Consider the following 22706-nt stretch of genomic DNA (forward strand, 5'->3'; position numbering starts at 1 on the left):
GGTTTCAGGTAGCAATAAGAGATAAACCACTTGATCAGGAAGTTACTACTGGGACAAATAATCTCTCACCAATTCTTTGTTCTTGAGTTCCTGTATGCTGAGAAGCAGGACAGCTGTGTGCTTAAAAGCATCTGCACTCCCATCAGACAGACCTGGGTTTAAATTCTACTACCAGCACTTAAATACTGGCTCTTTGGTCTTGAGCTATTCATTTCAATTATAAAGCATGGATAATAATGATATCTATTTATCGGGTTGTGTGACACAAAGGCTTACATTAATGTCAAATCCACAGTACACACTCAAAATTATTAAGTATTGTTATTGCAAGATTCTAAAGATAAAGCCCAAGGGGCCAAGCATGACACCTTGATTAATGAAACCATCAAAACTCTACTGAAGAAAGAGATATAAATTCTTGTAAGAATATTAGAGTACATTAGCAGAAGAGTGGCTACTCAAAGCTAGAGAGACAAGGAATAAAAAATGTCCCCTAGAGTTGCCAGTGCAGGGAATTACAACTCTTATTTGACTTTCTTATATATTTTTATCAGATGTGGGCTGCATAAGGCCAGCCATAAACCATATAAACCATAAGGTCAGTCATAACCTATAAGGTTATGAAACTGAATTTCATAAAGGAGATATTGAAAATTAGGTTGATTTTATGGTAAAAGTAGGTTGACATTGAAAAAAAAAAGTTATCCCAGGATTCACATCTGCAAAAGGTATTGATTTTCACAAATCTGTTATGATGCATGTAAGAAAATCAAATGATGCTTAGAGAAAAGCACAAGAGAGTTTTTGCTAACTTATTTAAACTCTATTGTATCTATTAAAGATGAGGCTTCGTTCTTTATTGGTCTTTGGTCCCAGTCAGCACAAGAAAAGCCAAAAAAGCACTCTGAGCCTAATTACTTTATTTGTAAACTTCTGATATCTTGAGTTTTTTGACAAGTTATTGAATGAAAAAAATAAATATACAGTTGATTCTTCAGCGCTTATAAAATTTGATAAATGCTTATTTAACATTTTGACAGTTGTGAATAATAAATAAAGAAGCATCCTGAAGTCAAGTTTGCATAAAACTTGCCTTGGTTTTGTTTACACAAAATCCCTAGGAACCAGGAGTTGAAATATATTTCTCACCTGACATTTTTTCTTTTATCAGGGAGCATATTCATTTGCACTAGGGCTGTACTGGACACTTGAGATGCTACTTTGGTTTATTTTAGTTTTCATTTCACAGTGGAAGGAAAAATGAGTCAGTAAGAACTTGGCTTTGGACAAAATCTCCCATGATACAGTGAATGACATGCCTTTCCAAAACAGACTTGAGAAAGAAAGTTTAGCAGGTTACACTTCAGTTGCACTATAGTTTGGGCAGTATACTTCTAAGACATTGTAGAGCAGTGGATCTTTGAAGATAAGAAGTAAAGGGATAAGTTGTTCTCATCCTCTTTTCCATTTTGTCTAAACCAAGAAAATGTGTGAATAGATATCATGCAATGCTCTAAGGGCTTGGCATATATTATCTCATTTAATCACTTACTCATTCATTTGACACATATTCGATAAGGTTATTCTCAGTGTCAGGTGCTATTCTATGGGTTGGTGACCACCGTAAACAAAAATGACAAATATTCCTGCCATCAAGAAACTTACTGAAGGTCACAGATAATAAATAGGAGAAATAGGTAAAACATCATTTGTTAAATAGCGATAAGAACTTAGGAGAAAAATCAAACAGACAAATGGAAAAGGAATTGTTGGGGTGGGAGTTTGGAGCTTTAGAAGAGTAGCCAAGGAAGGCTTCTTGGAGTTGTTTATTGGGTAAAAACTAAAAGAAGTGAGAACACCATAGGGATAATTGAGGGAAGAGTGTTTCAGGCAGGGGAAATGACCAATACTGGGGACTTGCAGCAGCTGCAAGCCAAATGCATGGGAACAGCTAGGCAACCGGTGTTCCTGGAGTGGGCAATTGAGTAGAACAGTAATGTGAGATGAAGTCAGAGATGTAAGGTGGGTCAAGAGAGGAAGCTATGTTGGCCTTTGTAAGGTCATGATACAGCATTTAATGTTTACTATGAGTAAGATAAGACTCCATTGGAAAGTTTCCAAGAAAGAGTCGTTGTAATTTGACTTGTGCTTCATCAGGATCACTCTGGCTGGTATGTTTAGAATAGACAGGATGCTGCATCCTGAACTGGCATGGAGGTGACAGTAGTGGTGAAGTGACTGAATTCTTAGTAATATAGACCAGACAGAATTTGCTGAATGACCAAAAGATTAATTTAAAAAATAGGCGCATCAGCATGTTTCCATTTTCTTGCTCAGAATGGAAATTATTGCTTAACAATATCTCTCTGTTCATCTATATATCAATCAATGAATCATCCATCACTATCATATAGCTACTTATATTTATCTATATATCTTTCTGTATATCCATCTGAATATCATCTATCTTTTGTGGATAAGGAAAAGTCAAAATATTATTATTGACATGTAGGCATAAATAAGCAATGCTAATTAGAAGGTATATTCAGGAAAGTGGAATGTCAAACATATAGCATCAAAGATTGCTAGAAATAAAAAAGAGTTAAATCAATACATTTGGAAGAAAAGGGAAGTTAACCTGACTTTACTAGGAAAGAGAGGAGACAAAGAAAACTGGTGGGACTATGAAATAGTTTGCTCTTGACACAAAAATAAAGAAAGCCAAAAATATAAAATAATCTAACCACCTAGAGTTAAAGATTTAAAGCTTCTGTCAAAACTGCCTCTAGGATAATGCTATTATAATGAGAAAAACTGGAAACAAACAAAATTTAAAAAATATTTACAGGTAAAGGCATATGCCAAGTAAGGTCTAGAGAAGAGTTTAGGAGGAGATTGGGCTTTAGACAATAAGTGAATTTATAAGATTATTACTTATATGAAAATATATAAAGTGGTTAAGTTACACTTTCATGCTCAACAAAGCCTCGAGTTATGCTGTGCAATTTTTTCTTTTAATGGATAATAGCTGAACCAGTGTAGGTAGAACATCATGTGTGTGCATATCCGCATTATCCCAACTGCTCTACCCTTTGCATTACTACTGGGAAGGAACCACAGACTGAGAAAATTACAGCACTCATTGTCCTGGTGACTTTCATAAGTTCTGCTGGATTGAGACAACTTGGGCAGCCCATCCTTAAGTTTGCACAACCTAAAATTTCCATGATCTAAACAAGGGACTAGAACAGGGAGGCAACAGTGTCTATGAAGCAATCTATTTTAAATATTTCTATATGGACCAGAATTGAAGTATATCATTACAGATTGTACAGGGTAATATATCAACCCTTAATCAATGAATGAAACAATAATAATGGAACTGGAACTCCACTATTATTGAAAGAAAGATGGTACCTACAGTGTTCCTAGTTTAAAGTGCATTCAAGTTTACATTCAATAAAATACATAAGGTTAAAATTTTTGTTCTGATAGACTAAGAAACTAATATACACTGCATAACTTATATATCCATAAGTGAGCTACAAAACTTAAATGACCATGGAGGTCAAGCAAATGATGGAAGTAAGTGAACCTATTAATTGGGAATGGTAAGAACTGGAGAAGCATGTCTCATTGATAGATTCAATGACTGTGAGTTTTAGACAACTGGGTTCAAGTAGAAATGTAACTTACAGATGTTAAGATATCCTGATTTTTTCAAAGTTTTTAATGTTAGATTTTTTTAATCCTTATCAGAACAATCAAAAGATATTCATGGGTTGCCAGTTTGACACACTTGTCCAGAATTTTCAACTTTACAAAAGTAACATAGGGCAATGATTACAAACCCAAACTTTTAATACAATCTGGTTCAAATTCCCCCTCTACTGCCTTTTAACTGAATAATCCTGGGAAGTTACTAAAATTTCCTGATCCTCAATTAACTCAGTTGTGAAAAAAATATAATGCCTAACTTTTGGAATTGTTGTAAAAATTGTGCAATATATTTAAAGTTTGTAATGGAGATGATGACTGTTATAAACTAAAGTAATTCACAATTCTTTATGCCTTTGATTCCTAGAGTCCTATCACATTTTAACCATGTTAGGGTAAGGCTTTTAGTCTTTTTAAAAATAAATACTACTGAACATATATTTCCCGAAAAAGTATTATACAGTCTTTTCATATGCATTTCACATGCATACTTTAATCCTCATAATTTTATAAGTAAGGCACTATCATTATAATGCCACTTAACATGTTAGAAAACTGAGACAAGGCTAAGCCATTTGTACAAGATCCAAGGTAAAGGGAGGAGCTAGAATTCAAATCAGGTTTATTTGACTCTAGAATACATCTTCTAACCTTGGCCTTAGAAATAAAGTGTCTACATATTTTAGTGTGTATCAAGGGTAAAGAAGAAGAAGAAGGGTAAAGTTAGACAATTCATAAATGAAGGAAGGATAAAAGAGAAAGTGGTAGGCAGTAGCTACCAGTGTTAAGGAACTTCCTGAAATTGTTATAAAGACTCCTGGTAAGCATAGTATTATGGACACAATGCAAATGAACTAGTTGTTTTCAATATTCAAATTAAAAGATTTAGCTTCCTTTTAGGGTGATTTTTTAAAAATTCTAGTGGAAACTTAACTTTGGATCTATCATAAAACTCATGAGAATTTTTTTTCTATGAAGGAATCATTCTATGGCCAACTTATCCAGCAGAAATATTTGACAAACAAGGAAATACGTACATGAACTAAATCCACAGATCAAGGCATCCTTATGAAAGTGGAGGACAGCAAAGCAACTCAAGAAAATGCAATCAGATGGAATATACTGTAAAACTGTGCACACTATTTGGTTGAACATAGCAGGTTGGTGTGTAGAGATTAGAGAGCTAAACTTGTGGAGCTCTGAATTCCTTGAAGAATTCGGCAGGATTAGTTCTAGCTGTGGGTATAAGTTAATTCACCAGAACAGTGAACAGACCTTGGAGGCAGTGACAGTATCTGAAAAGATTTTGATAGATGCCTCAGCCCTGGATGTGCAGTGCTCGTGGGTGCTCATGTGCCTCAGAAACAGAGATGGACCAGAAATAGAGCTGCAAACAATACAGTCACATTCCTGAGGAGAATATTTATTAGGATTGGAGAAAGAACTATACCTTTAAAAAGCTGACAGGACAGGCTAAGAAAAATGTTTGTGCTTTTCCTGTAACTACTGGAAAAGGAGGACATAGTATACTGGATTTTCCTTGTTGTAGAAGCTAATTCCTATTCCAAGCATAAGCCCAACATTGATGGGACTGAGGGAAAACCAAGGGGACTTGCTGTCTTCTGTCTTATTTTTGACATGCTAGGATACCTAAACCTCTATTATTGTTTTTATTAATAGCTAATATTTAGCAAGAATTTTCAATGTGAAAAACACTGTTTTAAGGACATGATGTCCTTCATTTCAAATTTTTACAGAAGCTCCATAAGGTACACATGATTACCCTTAAGTTTAGGTGAGAAAATAGAGGGTCAGAAAGATTGTTGATCTCCCCAATCAACAAATAGGAGATCCTCAGAGGCAAATCCAGAGCCATCAGACTCCATATCCCCAGTTATTTTTATTCCCTTTTGCTGCACTTACAATTTTCTTAAAATTTCTTTCAAAACTGTGACATTACCACAAATAGCTTGTGTTGTAGAAACAGCACTGGGCTGGAAGGTAGATGGATTCTGCATTTTCCTTTATTTAGCTCTGGAATGTTGCATCTTGATTTCTCACTCTTCAAAAAGAGAGGCTTAAATAATTTCTTAATTTATCCCACATCTGACTTTTATGATTCTAGTTTTTTTTTTTTTATAGTATACAGAATGAGTAGATGGTAGGAGATACCAAGATATGAAAACAAGAAGATACATTAATTTAAAAAAAAAGCTTTTTTAATAACTATGTTAAAAAGGGAAGTACCATTCTAGGCAAGGGAAAACATTGTATCTTTAAGATCCCATAAGTTTCCTGTGCAGTAAGTATTTTGGCCCCATATTATCAATAAGAAGGCTGAGTCACAGAGAAGTTAACTTTCCCAGGTCATACTAGATAAAGCTGGGGCTCAAGGCTGGGTCTGTCTGATTCTAAACTCCATCATCTTCAATACCAAATGATAACTTTGAGTGACTATGCTTTAAAAAACAAATCAGTGATGAATCTGCCTACCAGTTTTTTTTTTTTTTTCTGGCAAAAGTACAAAATATGCGCTGATAAGTGTCCTTGATAATGGAAAAAAAAGAAAACATTGTTTTCGGTGCTTAAAGCACAAATCCAAATAAAGAGCAGACTCAGTATATAATAATAATGCACAGCCCTTTCATCAATGATTTATAATTATTTTGATTTTATTGATCCCATTTGGGGGGGACCAGATAAGCAAAATGATGACCAATCATTAGGAAATCAATAGTTTCACAGCAAGGTTAGTAAGTTGCTCTAAAATTAGTGCATAATAAACCAGAATACAGTCAGTGTGATTGGTGAAGCAATGGCCAAAACTTGATTATGGCTTTTTTTCCGTGGCAAAATAAATGGAGAGTCAGGTCATAAATTCAATGTTGAAGCCTTTTCATAGCATCTAGTTGGATCAACTGCTTATTACTAATTATTCCTAAATGATTACTTACCTTATCTCTCTACAATCTCAGATTGTTCTTCAATGGTGTTTAATAAATCTGATGACAGAGAATGTATTAACTCATGAAGCAGTTCATTCCGTTTTTAGACAGATGATTCTGATGGATGTAGATACATCCTGGAATCGAACACAAAACTGTTTCTTCACATCCACCTCTCACAAAGTCCATATGGAATCATTACTTGACCCTTTCTTCTTCTTCAGAAATGAGGTGCCATTTTTAGTAATTTTAAAAATTATCTTTGGAACTGATAATTTCATAGATAAAATAATCTAAGAAATTGTAAAACATGCTGGTGTTTTATAATTTCTTAGATTACTATGGACTCCTGTTATTCCTTTTAGACTTGGAACTACACAAATGTAAATTAAAAACCTGATTATTTCATTTTATTAATTAAAATATATTTGTGTGCTTGCTCCCAGTCAGGTACTTCCAAGCACTTTACAAGAAATTTTCTTATATAATTTTCACAACACTTTGTGATTGACAATTATTGTTTGCTTTCTACAGGAAAATGAATGAAAACCTAAAAAGATTAAGTAGCCTAAGTCACACGGATAATAATTTGATGTTATGGTATCTAAGTCCAAGTCCATAGAACCCCATAATATGGGCTTTACTCACTGCACTGTTCTGTATCTTCCCAGACTGTGAGACATTCAATGTCAGGGTCTATGTTTTATCGATTGAAGTATCCCAGTGTTTAATAAAGTGCCTGCTAGGTAATAAGTACAAAAGTCTATTCCATTGAACTAAACTATACATTTTCAAAAAATATCCAGTTGAGTACTGCTTTGCATAAAAAATGTCTGTCGGTAAATTTAAACTCTCTAGTGTTATCAGTGTTTTACTTAAAGATATTTATATTATTTATTTAATCTCCATTTGTTGTTTGTTGTTTCTTTTGAGGAATTCTTTGGAATACATATTTATTTTGTAATATTTTGGCATACATAGACTATTCTGGAAACCTCAGGTCATAAAGTTTTATTTATATTATTTATTTAATCTCCATTTGTTGTTTGTTGTTTCTTTCTTTTGAGGAATTCTTTGGAATACATATTTATTTTGTAATATTTTGGCATACATAGACTATTCTGGAAACCTCAGGTCATAAAGTTTTATTTATATTATTTATTTAATCTCCATTTGTTGTTTGTTGTTTCTTTCTTTTGAGGAATTCTTTGGAATACATATTTATTTTGTAATATTTTGGCATACATAGACTATTCTGGAAACCTCAGGTCATAAAGTTTTATTTATATTATTTATTTAATCTCCATTTGTTGTTTGTTGTTTCTTTCTTTTGAGGAATTCTTTGGAATACATATTTATTTTGTAATATTTTGGCATACATAGACTATTCTGGAAACCTCAGGTCATAAAGTTTTATTTATATTATTTATTTAATCTCCATTTGTTGTTTGTTGTTTCTTTCTTTTGAGGAATTCTTTGGAATACATATTTATTTTGTAATATTTTGGCATACATAGACTATTCTGGAAACCTCAGGTCATAAAGTTTTATTTATATTATTTATTTAATCTCCATTTGTTGTTTGTTGTTTCTTTCTTTTGAGGAATTCTTTGGAATACATATTTATTTTGAAATATTTTGGCATACATAGACTATTCTGGAAACCTCAGGTCATAAAGTTTTAGTTTCTCTTTATATGTCCTTTCTCTATATTTGTTCTAATGTATAGTCCCTTCTGAAATAAAAACGGTAGTTATGACTATCTTTTTCTGAAAAAGGAGTTGCATTTACCCAAAAGTTTTCCTTCAAGGGATTGTAATCATTGGCATCGCTCTCCTAGAATCATTGTCTTTTCATCAAAAGCCTTCATAAAGTGATAAAGTTACCATTAAAAATAACTGCATTAAAATGGAAAATAAAAATTCATTCTCTCAAGGCAAGACAAGTAATGAGGAATTATCTATTTTGTTAAAGGATAATTTTATGTAATATAGATATCAAAAGAATTGTTATTGTACTTTCTATTTTCTAAGGTAGATAATTAACTTTCTTAACCATATGATTTTCCTAATCAGTGTGCATGGGAAATGTGTTATACAAGTCCATTTGGAATAACTACAACTTGATCTCTTATTGATGATTCAGAACCATGGACATAAATTTCTTTTTATCAATATTAAAGATTCTTATAAAAACCACGATAACATAATTTTTCTTTTAATCAGAACAGTTTTTGCTCAATAAATTTTAATTTCATTTACTTATCCACCTTTTAGTCAACATCTACAATGTGTCTGCCACTCTTCTAGGTCTTGAAGATACTGAAAGGAAGAAATTTATCCTGAAAATGCCCACAGATTCATGGAGAAACAGTCATGTAAAGAAAAACATTACAACACAATATGACAGTTGCCATAATATAGCTACTATATTTATAAGATGGATGAGAATAGGAGGAAGATGTGCCTACATTTGGACCAGAAAAGAAGGCTTCATGGAAACAGGATTTGAGAAAGGAAATTAAGTAAACATAATAAATTATTTAGAGGTATAAGAAAACGAAGTGTCTTTGAAGATCAATAAAATAATTTGGTAATATTGGGATGTAAACTATGACAACGAGGTTGGAAAGCTAGACAAAAGCTGATTCATGGAGAACCTAAACATCTTTCAAATGAATACATATTTAATCCAATTCACAATAGCAAACAGCTGTAGAATATTGAGTGAAGATATAATTAGAACTGAGTGCTCAATGGCTCATTAATTTCAGAGAAGTAACAATTGCACCACTTATTGTCAATAAGTCAATCTAGCTCAGCTCCAGTGATTTGTGATGCTTCCTGTTTGTTTTTCTTGGTTCCATGGCTTATATGTGGTAACTGGCACTAGACTGATGAAATGTCTTATCTAGAAGCAAACATGACTATCATTTTAGCTGTTACACAATATTGCATGTATTACTTCTTTTGACCTTCTGTGAGCATAAACCACTTATATTGTCATAATATGATGCAAGTAAATTTTCTTGAGCTCCAGTTTTCAGCTAATGCTTGTGTACGAAACTGATGATCCCCACCTAACAAATATTCCAGATCAGAGTGCTGACACTGGAAGATAAATAGAAAGGTATTCAGACAGCTAATTCTTATCTTTTCCTGCCCAGAATCCTGATTACAGTTTGCTTTAAAGATGACTGTCGAGGGGCGGAGCAAGATGGCCGAATAGGAACAGCTCCAGTCTCCAACTCCCAGCATGAGCAACACAGAAGACTGGTGATTTCTGCGTTTTCAACTGAGGTGCTGGGTTCATCTCACTAGGGAGTGCCGGACAATCAGTGCTGGTCAGCTGCTGCAGCCCGACCAGCAAGAGCTGAAGCGGGGTGAGGCATTGCCTCACCTGGGAAGCACAAGGGGGAAGGGAATCCCTTTTCCTAGCCAGGGGAACTGAGACACACAACACCTGGAAAATCGGGTAACTCCCACCCCAATACTGTGCTTTAAGCAAATGGGCACACCAGGAGATTATATCCCACACCTGGCCGGGAGGGTCCCACGGCCACAGAGCTTCCCTCATTGCTAGCACAGCAGTCTGCGATCTAACTGCAAGGCAGCAGCGAAGCTGGGGGAGGGGTGCCCATCATTGCTGAGGCTTAAGTAGCTAAACAAAGCCCTGGGAACATGGAAATGGGTGGAGATCACAGCAGCTCAAGGAAGCCTGCCGGTCTCTGTAGACTCCACCTTTGGGGACAGGGCACAACTAAACAACAACAACAACAACAACAAAAGCAGCAGAAACCTCTGCAGACGCAAATGACTCTGACAGCTTTGAAGAGAGCAGTGGATCTCCCAACAGAGAAGTTGAGATCTGAGAAGGGACAGACTGCCTGCTCAAGTGGGTCCCTGACCCCTGAGTAGCCTAACTGGGAGACATGCCCCACTAGGGGCAGACTGACACACCACACCTCACACGGTGGAGTACACCCCTGAGAGGAAGCTTCCAAAGTAAGAATCAGACAGGTACACTCGCTGTTCATCAATATTCTATCTTCTGCAGCCTCTGCTGCTGATACCCAGGCAAACAGGGTCTGGAGTGGACCTCAAGCAATCTCCAACAGACGTACAGCTGAGGGTCCTGAGTGTTAGAAGGAAAATTATCAAACAGGAAGGACACCTACACCAAAACCCCATCAGTACGTCACCATCATCAAAGACCAGAGACAGATAAAACCACAAAGATGGGGAAGAAGCAGGGCAGAAAAGCTGGAAATTCAAAAAATAAGAGCGCATCTCCCCCTGCAAAGGAGCGCAGCTCATCGCCAGCAACGGATCAAAGCTGGATGGAGAATGACTTTGACGAGATGAGAGAAGAAGGCTTCAGTCCATCAAACTTCTCAGAGCTAAAGGAAGAATTACGTACCCAGCGCAAAGAAACTAAAAATCTTGAAAAAAGAGTGGAAGAATTGATAGCTAGAGTAATTAATGCAGAGAAGGTCATAAACGAAATGACAGAGATGAAAACCATGACACGAGAAATACGTGACAAATGCATAAGCTTCAGTAACCAGCTCGATCAACTGGAAGAAAGAGTATCAGCAATTGAGGATCAAATGAATGAAATGAAGTGAGAAGAGAAACCAAAAGAAAAAAGAAGAAAAAGAAATGAACAAAGCCTGCAAGAAGTATGGGATTATGTAAAATGACCAAATCTGCATCTGATTGGGGTGCCTGAAAGTGAGGGGGAAAATGGAACCAAGTTGGAAAACACTCTTCAGGATATCATCCAGGAGAACTTCCCCAACCTAGTATGGCAGGCCAACATTCAAATTCAGGAAATACAGACAATGCCACAAAGATATTCCTCGAGAAGAGCAACTCCAAGACACATAATTGCCAGATTCACCAAAGTTGAAATGAAGGAAAAAATCTTAAGGGCAGCCAGAGAGAAAGGTCGGGTTACACACAAAGGGAAGCCCATCAGACTAACAGCAGATCTCTCGGCAGAAACGCTACAAGCCAGAAGAGAGTGGGGGCCAATATTCAACATTCTTAAAGAAAAGAATTTTCAACCCAGAATTTCATATCCAGCCAAACTAAGTTTCATAAGTGAAGGAGAAATAAAATCCTTTACAGATAAGCAAATGCTTAGAGATTTTGTCACTACCAGGCCTGCCTTACAAGAGACCCTGAAGGAAGCCCTAAACATGGAAAGGAACAACCAGTACCAGCCATTGCAAAAACATGCCAAAATGTAAAGACCACTGAGGCCAGGAAGAAACTGCATCAACTAGCGAGGAAAATAACCAGTTAATATCACAATGGCAGGATCAAGTTGACACATAACAATATTAACCTTAAATATAAATGGACTAAATGCTACAATTAAAGGACACAGACTGGCATACTGGATAAAGAGTCAAGACCCATCAGTCTGCTGTATTCAGGAGACCCATCACACATGCAGAGACATACATAGGCTCAAAATAAAGGGATGGAGGAAGATCTACCAAGCAAATAGAGAACAAAAAAAAGCAGGGGTTGCAATCCTAGTCTCCGATAAAACAGACTTTAAACCAACAAAGATCAAAAGAGACAAAAAAGGCCATTACATAATGGTAAAGGGATCAATTCAACAGGAAGAGCTAACTATCCTAAATATATATGCACCCAATACAGGAGCACCCAGATTCATAAAGCAAGTCCTTAGAGACTTACAAAGAGACTTAGACTCCCATACAATAATCATGGGAGAATACAACACTCCACTGTCAACATTAGACAGATCAACGAGACAGAAAGTTAACAAGTTTATCCAGGAATTGAACTCATCTCTGCAGCAAGCAGACCTAATAGACATCTACAGAACTCTCCACCCCAAATCAGCAGAAAATACATTCTTCTCAGCACCACATCACACTTATTCCAAAATTGACCACATAATTGGAAGTAAAGCACTCCTCAGCAAATGTAAAAGAACAGAAATTATAACAAACTGTCTCTCAGACCACAGTGCAATCAAACTAGAACTCAGGACTAAGAAACTCAATCAAAACCGCTCAACTACATGGAAACTGAACAACCTGCTCCTGAACGACTACTGGGTACATAACAAAATAAAGGCAGAAATAAAGATGTTCTTTGAAACCAATGAGAACAAAGATACAACATACCAGAATATCTGGGACACATTTAAAGCAGTGTGTAGAGGGAAATTTATAGCACTAAATGCCCACAAGAGAAAGCTGGAAAGATCTAAAATTGACACTCTAACATCACAATTAAAAGAACTAGAGAAGCAAGAGCAAACACATTCAAAAGCTAGCAGAAGGCAAGAAATAACTAAGATCAGAGAAGAACTGAAGGAGATAGAGACACAAAAAACCCTCCAAAAAATCAATGAATCCAGGAGTTGGTTTTTTGAAAAGATCAACAAAATTGACAGACCGCTAGCAAGACTAATAAAGAAGAAAAGAGAGAAGAATCAAATAGACGCAATAAAAAATGGTAAAGGGGATATCACCACCCACCCCACAGAAATACAAACTACCATCAGAGAATACTATAAATACCTCTACGCAAATCAACTAGAAACTCTAGAAGAAATGGATAATTTCCTGGACACTTACACTCTTCCAAGACTAAACCAGGAAGAAGTTGAATCCCTGAGTAGACCAATAGCAGGCTTTGAAATTGAGGCAATAATTAATAGCCTACCAACCAAAAGAAGTCCAGGACCAGATGGATTCACAGCTGAATTCTACCAGAGGTACAAGGAGGAGCTGGTACCATTCCTTCTGAAACTATTCCAATCAATAGAAAAAGAGGGAATCCTCCCTAACTCATTTTATGAGGCCAACATCATCCTGATACCAAAGCCTGGCAGAGACACAACAAAAAAGAGAATTTTTGACCAATATCCCTGATGAACATTGACACAAAAATCCTCAATAAAATACTGGCAAACCGAATTCAGCAGCACATCAAAAAGCTTATTCACCATGATCAAGTGGGCTTCATCCCTGGGATGCAAGGCTGGTTCAACATTCGCAAATCAATAAATGTGATCCAGCATATAAACAGAACCAAAGACAAGAACCACATGATTATCTCAATAGATGCAGAAAAGGCTTTTGACAAAATTCAACAGCCCTTCAAGCTAAAGATGCTCAATAAATTCGGTATTGATGGAACGTACCTCAAAATAATAAGAGCTATTTATGACAAACCCACAGCCAATATCATACTGAATGGGCAAAAACTGGAAAAATTCCCTTTGAAAACTGGCACAAGACAGGGATGCCCTCTCTCACCACTCCTATTCAACATAGTGTTGGAAGTTCTGGCTAGGGCAATCAGGCAAGAGAAAGAAATCAAGGGTATTCAGATAGGAGAAGAAGAAGTCAAATTGTCCCTGTTTGTAGATGACACGATTGTATATTTAGAATACCACATTGTCTCAGCCCAAAATCTCCTTAAGCTGATAAGCAACTTCAACAAAGTCTCAGGACACAAAATTAATGTGCAAAAATCACAAGCATTCTTATACACCAGTAACAGACAAACAGAGAGCCAAATCAGGAATGAACTTCCATTCACAATTGCTTCAAAGAGAATAAAATACCTAGGAATCCAGCTTACAAGGGATGTCAAGGACCTCTTCAAGGAGAACTACAAACCACTGCTCAAAGAGGACACAAACAAATGGAAGAACATACCATGCTCATGGATAGGAAGAATCAATATCATGAAAATGGCCATACTGCTCAAGGTAATTTATAGATTCAATGCCATCCCCATCAAGCTACCAATGAGTTTCTTCACAGAATTGGAAAAAACTGCTTTAAAGTTCATATGGAACCAAAAAAGAGCCCACATTGCCAAGAGAATCCTAAGTCAAAAGAACAAAGCTGGAGGCATCACGCTACCTGACTTCAAACTATACTACAAGGCTACAGTAACCAAAACAGCATGGTACTGGTACCAAAACAGAGATATAGACCAATGGAACAGGACAGAGTCCTCAGAAATAATACCACACATCTACAGCCGTCTGATCTTTGACAAACCTGAGAGAAACAAGAAATGGGGAAAGGATTCCCTATTTAATAAATGGTGCTGGGAAAATTGGCTAGCCATAAGTAGAAAGCTGAAACTGGATCCTTTCCTTACTCCTTATATGAAAATTAATTCAAGATGGATTAGAGACTTAAATGTTAGACCTAATACCATAAAAACCCTAGAAGAAAACCTAGGTAGTACCATTCAGGACATAGGCATGGGCAAGGACTTCATGTCTAAAACACCAAAATCAACAGCAGCAAAAGCCAAAATTGTCACATGGGATCTAATTAAACTAAAGAGCTTCTGCACAGTAAAAGAAACTACCATCAGAGTGAACAGGCAACCTACAGAATGGGAGAAAAGTTTTGCAATCTACTCGTCTGACAAAGGGCTAATATCCAGAATCTACAAAGAACTCAAACAAATTTACAAGAAAAAAACAAAGAACCCCATCAAAAAGTGGGCAAAGGATATGAACAGACATTTCTCAAAAGAAGACATTCATGCAGCCAACAGACATGAGAAAAAATGCTCATCATCACTCGCCATCAGAGAAATGCAAATCAAACCACAATGAGATACCATCTCACACCAGTTAGAATGGCAATCATTAAATATCAGGAAACAACAGGTGCTGGAGAGGATGTGGAAAAACAGGAACACTTTTACACTGTTGGTGGGATTGTAAACTAGTTCAACCATTATGGAAAACAGTATGGCGATTCCTCAAGGATCTAGGACTAGATGTACCATATGACCCAGCCATCCCATTACTGCGTATATACCCAAAGGATCATAAATCATGCTGCTATAGACACATGCACACATGTTTATTGCGGCACTATTCACAATAGCAATGACTTGGAATCAACCCAAATGTCCATCAGTGACATACTGGATTAAGAAAATGTGGCACATATACACCATGGAATACTATGCAGCCATAAAAAAGGATGAGTTTGTGTCCTTTGTAGGGCCATGGATGCAGCTGGAAACCATCATTCTTAGCAAACTATCACAAGAACAGAAAACAAAACACCGCATGTTCTCACTCATAGGTGGGAACTGAATGAGATCACTTGGACTCGGGAAGGGAAACATCACACACCAGGGCCTATCATGGGGAGGGGAGAGGGGGGAGGGATTGAATTGGGAGTTATACCTGATGTAAATGAGGAGTTGATGGGTGCTGACGAGTTGATGGGTGCCGCACACCAACATGGCACAAGTATACATATGTAACAAACCTGCACGTTATGCACATATACCCTAGAACTTAAAGTATAATTAAAAAAAAAAAAAAAAAAAGATGACTGTCACCAATGACTGTCACCAATGCCTGGGAAGAGATACGTCAGATGTGAAGTATCACTAATAAATTAAGGCAATATAGTTCTTCACTTGTCAAAAGAACATTTAGATACATTTGAGAATATCGTGATGTGTAGTTTTATCAATAACCATGAACATTAAGTCCAAATTTCCAGTTAAGACCCAGAGATCATTTTCCAAATGTTCTGTTTCTCTGTGAGATCCTGCTAAGTCTTAATGGATTGGGTGCCCTTGAACTGAAGAGCACCTTAAGTTACTGTCCAGAAAGTAGTTTGCCCAAAGGGAAACTTTTTAACCATTTGAATTATCATTCTTTATATCATCTTGTCAACTTTTTATTACTGATGCTAGAATCTTGGACTTCATTATGCACACGCTGAAAAATATATTTTAAGATTTATTACTAAAAATTACCTATGTAGTCATACCTCATTTTGTTATGCTTTACTTTATTCCACTTTTCAGGTACTATGTTTTTAGAAATTAAAGGTTTGTGGCAATCCTGCATTGGACAGGACCCCTATCCCCATTCTTCCAACATGTGCTTACTTTGTGTTTCTGTGTCACATTTTGGTAATTCTTGCAATATTTCTTTTTCAGGATGATTATATCTATTATGGTGATCTGTGATCAGTGATCATTGATGTTACTATTTTAATTGTTTGGGACAACGTGAACCATACCCATAAAAGATGGCAAAGTTAATAAATCAATGTTATACATGTTCTGACAGCTCTACCAATCAGCCGTTCCCCCATCTCTCTCCCTCTCCTAGGGACTTCCTGTTGTATGAGACACAACAATATTGAAATTAGGTCAATTAATTCTACAGTTGTTTCTAATTGTTCAAGAGAAAGAGTCACACATCTCTCACTTTTAACCTTACACCACATTGAAAAAATTAATTCAAGATGGATTAAAGACTTAAATGCAAAAGCTAAAACTATAAAAACCCTGGAAGATAACCTAGGAAATACCATTCTTGACATAGGACTTGGCAAAGATTTCACGATGAAGATGCCAAACACCACTGTAGCAAAAACGGAAACTGACAAATGGAATATGGAATCTAATTAAACTAAAGAGCTTCTGCAAACAACAAAAGAAACTAACAACAGAGTGAACAGACAGCCTACGGAATGAGAGAAAATATTGCAAAGTATGCATCCAACAAAGGTCTAATACTAGAGCCTATAAGGATATTAAACACATTTATAAGCAAAAAACAACCCCATTAAAAAGTGGGCAAAGGACATGAACAGACACTTTTCCAAAGAAGACATATGCAGGCAACAAGCATATGAAAAAATGCTCTACATCGCTTATAATTAAAGAAATGCAAATCAAAACCATAATGAGATTCCATCTCACATTACTCAGAATGGCTATTAGTAAAAAGTCAAAAAATAACAGATGTTGGCAAGGTTGTGGAGAAAAGGGAATACTTATACACTGTTGATGGGAGTGCAAATTAATTCAGTCATTGTGGAAAGCAGTATGGCAATTCCTCAAATAACTCAAAGCAGAATTACTATTTGACCCAGCAGTCCCATTTGTGGGTATACCCCCAAAATATTGGGCATATATCCAAATATTGCTATATGTTTATCGCAGAAATACTCACAATAGCAGAGACACAGAATCAACCTAAATGCCCATCAGTGGCAGATTGGATAAAGAAAATATGGTGCTTATATGCCATCCAATACTATGCAGTCATAAAAGTATGAGATCATGTCTTTTGCAGCAACATGGATAGAGCTAGAGGCCATTTTCCTAAGCAAACTAATGCAGAAACAGAAAACCACATACTGCATATTCTCACTTAGAAGCGAGAGCTAAATAATGAGAACACATGAATAGTAGGAAAACAGATACTGGGGCCTACTTGAGGTTGGAGTATACCTATCAGATATATGCTTCTTACCCAGGTGAGAAAATTATCTGCATGTCAAATCCCTGTGTCACACAGTTTAGCTATATAACAAACCTGTACATGTAACCCTGAACCTAAAATAAAAGATTTCTTAAATAATCAAAAGCTAGAAATGGTTAAGCTTAGTGAGGAAGGCATGTTGAAAATCAAAACAGACCAAAAGCTGGGACTTTTGTGCTGAACAGCCATGTCGTGAACGCAAAGGAAAAGTTCTTAAAGAAATTAAGGCCGGGCGCGGTGGCTCAAGCCTGTAATCCCAGCACTTTGGGAGGCTGAGACGGGCGGATCACGAGGTCAGGAGATCGAGACCATCCTGGCTAACACAGTGAAACCCCGTCTCTACTTAAAAATACAAAAAAACTAGCCAGGCGAGGTGGCAGGCGCCTGTAGTCCAACTACTCGGGAGGCTGAGGTAGGAGAATGGCGTGAACCCGGGAGGTGGAGCTTGCAGTGATCTGAGATCCAGCCACTGCACTCCAGCCTGGGAGACAGAGCGAAACTCCGTCTCAAAAAAAAAAAAAAAAAAAAAAATTAAAAGTGTTACTGCAGTGAACACAAAAGTAATAAGAAAGCAAAACAGACTTATTGCAGATACAGAGAAAGTTTCAGTGGTCTGGACGTAAGATCAAACCAGCCATGACATTCTCTTAAGACCAAGGCTAATCCAGAGCAAGGTCCGAAGTCTCTGGAATTCTATGAAGACTGATAGTTGAAGAAACTGTAGAAAAAAAAGAGAAACTTACAGAAGTTGGTTCATGAGGTTTAAGAAAAAAAAAAAAAAAGCCATCTCCATAACATAGAAGTGCAAGGTAAAGGAGCAAGAGTTGATGTGGAAGCTGCAACAATGATCCAGAGTATCTAACTAAAATAATCGAAGATGGCTATGCTAAACAACATGTATTCAATGTAGATGAAAGAACCTTCTACTATAAAAAAATAACATTTAAGACTTTCATAACTACAGAGACATCAGTGCCTGGACTCAAAGCTTCAAAAAACAGGCTGACTCTCTTATTCAAAGCTAATGCTGCTGGTGACCTTCAACTAAAGCCAATGCTTGCTTACCCTTGAAAATATTGGTGCTCCTAAGAATGATGCTAAGTCAACTTTGACTGTGCTTATAAATGGAATAACAAACCCTGGATGACAGCACATCTAGGTGCAGTATGATTAACTAAATATTTAAAGTCCAATTTTGAACATATTGCTGAGAAAAAAAGATTTCTTTCAAAATATTACTGCTCATTGACAATGCATCCAGTCACCAAAGAGCTCTGATAGAGATATAGGAGATTGGTGTTGTTTTCATGCCTGCAAATGCAGCATTCATTCTGAAGCCCATGAATCAAGAAGTCATTTTGACTTTCAAGTCTTATTATTTAAGAAATTTAGTTTGTAAGTCTATAGCTGCTATAGATACTGATTTTTCTGATGGATTTGGGCAAAATATGTACTTTGAAAACCTTCTGGAAAGGTTTCACTGTTCCAGATACCATTAAAAACAATTATGATTCATGGGAGAAGTCAAAATATCAACATTAACAGGAGTGGGGAAGAAGTTGATTCCAGTTCTCATGGATGACTTTGAAGGGTTTAAGACTTCAGTAGAGGAAGTCACTGAAGATGTGGTAGATATACCAAGAGAGCTAGAATAAGAAGTGGAGCCTGGAGATGTGACCGAATTGATGCAATCTCATAATATTTGAATGGGTGAGGAGTTGCTCCTTATGAATGAGAAAAAAAAGTTGTTTTGCTTTTTTTATATAGAATATGCTCCTAGTGAAGATGCTGTGAACATTGTTGAAATCACAACAAAGAATATAGAGTATTACATAAACTGAGGTAATAAAATAGCAGTAGGATTGGAGAGGTTTTACTCCAATTTTGAAAGAAGTTCTATTGTGGGTAAAATGCTATCAAACAGCATTACATGCTACATATAATCTTTAATGAAAGTAAAAGTCATTGATTTGGCAAACTTCATTGTTATCTTGTTTTAAGAAATTGTTGCAGTCTCAGTAACCTTTAGCAACCACCATACAGGTTAGTCAGCAGCCATCAACACTGAGGCAAGACCCTCCACCACCGAAAAGATTACAACTCACTGAAAGCTCAGATGATCATTAGTATTTTCATCAATAAATCACTTTTTAATCAAGGCATGTGCAATTTAAAATAAAATACTATTATAAACAATATAAGACAGAATAATATAAACATAAATTTTATATGTGCTGGGAAACCAAAATATTTGTGTGACTCACTTTCTTGTGATATTTGCTTGAGTGCAGTGGTAACTAAATCTGCAATATCTTTGAGGTATGTCTGTATGTACATATTGTGCTGAGTAACATTATAATTTTTTGCTGAATACCACATCTAGTCCTCTAAGATAAGGTGTATCATTCTACAACTTCCTTTCTCAATAGATAGAGAGAGTTATATAAGATAGATATAAAATATAAGATCTTATCAACTAGTGTAGATGTATCATTTTTGTTTGTAGGTTTTTGCTTTAAATAAATAGAATCATCAAAATAGAGGGAACATATTACATTGCAACTTTTTTATTCATGTGACCATATCTTGACCAGTGTTACAGTTTGGTAAATGTAAAAGTAGCTATCAATTTCTCTCCCTTTTTTTCTATACAACAGCTACGTATACTTTTATATAATTTGAAATAATTCATAAGTTGTTTAATTGCTTTTTTCCCCAGTTACAAAACGTAATCCTCATCTTCTACTCTCTACTTTCCATCTCCCTCAGTTGTGTCCTCCTCCTCAAACTAACCATTTCTATAAATAGCTTGGTGTGCCTTCTATATTTATCTTCATGTTTATATAACAATATACAAAATGCATATTAACACACTCATATACATTAATAGTTAAGAAACATCTGTTTGCTTCACTACATAAAGATAACCCTATTACATATACTTTCCTGTATCTTAGTCCTTTTGCTCTTAAAAATATGTTGTGAAAATGTCTTTATATAGTGTGCAAACTGGCATCAGCAAAATGGCAGAATGGAAATTCTTAGTGTTTGACCCCTCACAGAACCATCAATCTGAACAACCATCCATGAATAAAAATACCTGCATAGGACCTAAGGAATCCAGATGAGAGATTGCAGCACCTGAGTGTAGCATGAAAATAAGAAAGGATGACACATTGAAGAGAGTGGGAAGGATTATTTCACATTACTCGTATCACCCTCCTTCCATGTTGGGAAGGAGATTGAAGTGATCATTCAGCTTTGCCACAGACCCCAGCACCAAGCCCACTCAGTGAATCCTAGTGTGAAGCTGGTTCCAGTTGCCCCAGGATTCGGGTCTTTTCCAGTACCAGGACAACGCTGTAACAGCACCAGTCTACTCCCCACAGCCCCAAGATCCAGACTAGTTCCTATGGACTCGGACTGCATGTTGTTCTCAGAAGACCCAGACTCCAGACGTTCAACTCAGGCTTAAGACCTACCTCAGTGTCAGACAGGTCCTCACAGTCCCAGGCACCAGACATTCCCACAGGATCCAGGCACCAGGCTTGCCCTAGTGGACCATGATGTCTGGCCAGACCCCACAGACTGAGAACACAGCCAGACCCCACAGACTCAGGTTGAAGACCAGCTTCTGTGTACCCAGGCTTCAGGCTTGCTTCTATGAACATAGGCTCCAGGCCCCACCACATGTAGCCAGGCACTAGTCCTGTCCTTGTGGACCCAGGCATCAGAGCTGCACAGTCACTGACCTTGGCACAAGGCTAGCCCACCTGAGAACTCCAGCAGCAAGCCCATCAGCAGACCCCAATAGCTTACCCATCCAGAACCTCTGGACAGGGTGACTGAGGAAGAACTTGTCCTACTAAAGTCGGTCGGTAAATATTGAAAAGGATGCCTATTTTTTTTTTTTTTTTGAATACCCAGGCACCAGAGCAAGGATCACAAATCATCAAGGAAACATGACATCATCAAAGGAAAAAAAATAAAGCACCAGTAACGAACTCTAAAGAAACGGAGATCTACAAATTGACTAATAATTCAAAGTAATCATCTTAGGTAAATTCAATGGGTTATAAGAGAAGAAAGATGAACAAGTAAATAATATCAACAAAACAATACATGAACAAAATTAGAAGTTCAACAAAGAAATAGACAACTTAAAAATGAACAAAAATTCTAGAACTGAGGAATACAATCACTAAGCTGAAAAATTCTATAGAGAACTTCAATAGCAGACCTGGTAAAGCAGAAATAAAGAAAAACAGTGAAGACATATCAGTTGAAATTACCCAGGCTGGGATTGGTGGCTTGTACCTGTAATTTCAGCAGGAGGTCAGACTGGGAGAATAATTGGAGGCCAGGAGTTTAAGACCAGTCTGGGCAACATAACAAGACCCCATATGTACAAAAAAAAATTCACCAGGCATGGTAGTGCATGCCTATAGTCCTAGATACCCAGGGGGCTAACACAGGAGCAACAACACCTGAGCTCAGGTGTTTGAGGTAACAGTAAGCTCTGATTGTGTCTTTGCAGTCCAGCCTGGGTAACAGAGCAAGATTCTGTCTCCAAAATACATATTTTTAAATAAATTACCCAGTCAGAAAAATGTTTATAAAAAATTATGAAAAAGAGTGAAGCAAGCCTATAAAACTTTTAAGACACCATCAAGCACAGCAAAATCCACATTATGGGAATCTCAGAAAGAGAAGATA

This window comes from Rhinopithecus roxellana, chromosome 3, assembly GCF_007565055.1.
Source record: "Rhinopithecus roxellana isolate Shanxi Qingling chromosome 3, ASM756505v1, whole genome shotgun sequence".
Classification (NCBI taxonomy): domain Eukaryota; kingdom Metazoa; phylum Chordata; class Mammalia; order Primates; family Cercopithecidae; genus Rhinopithecus; species Rhinopithecus roxellana.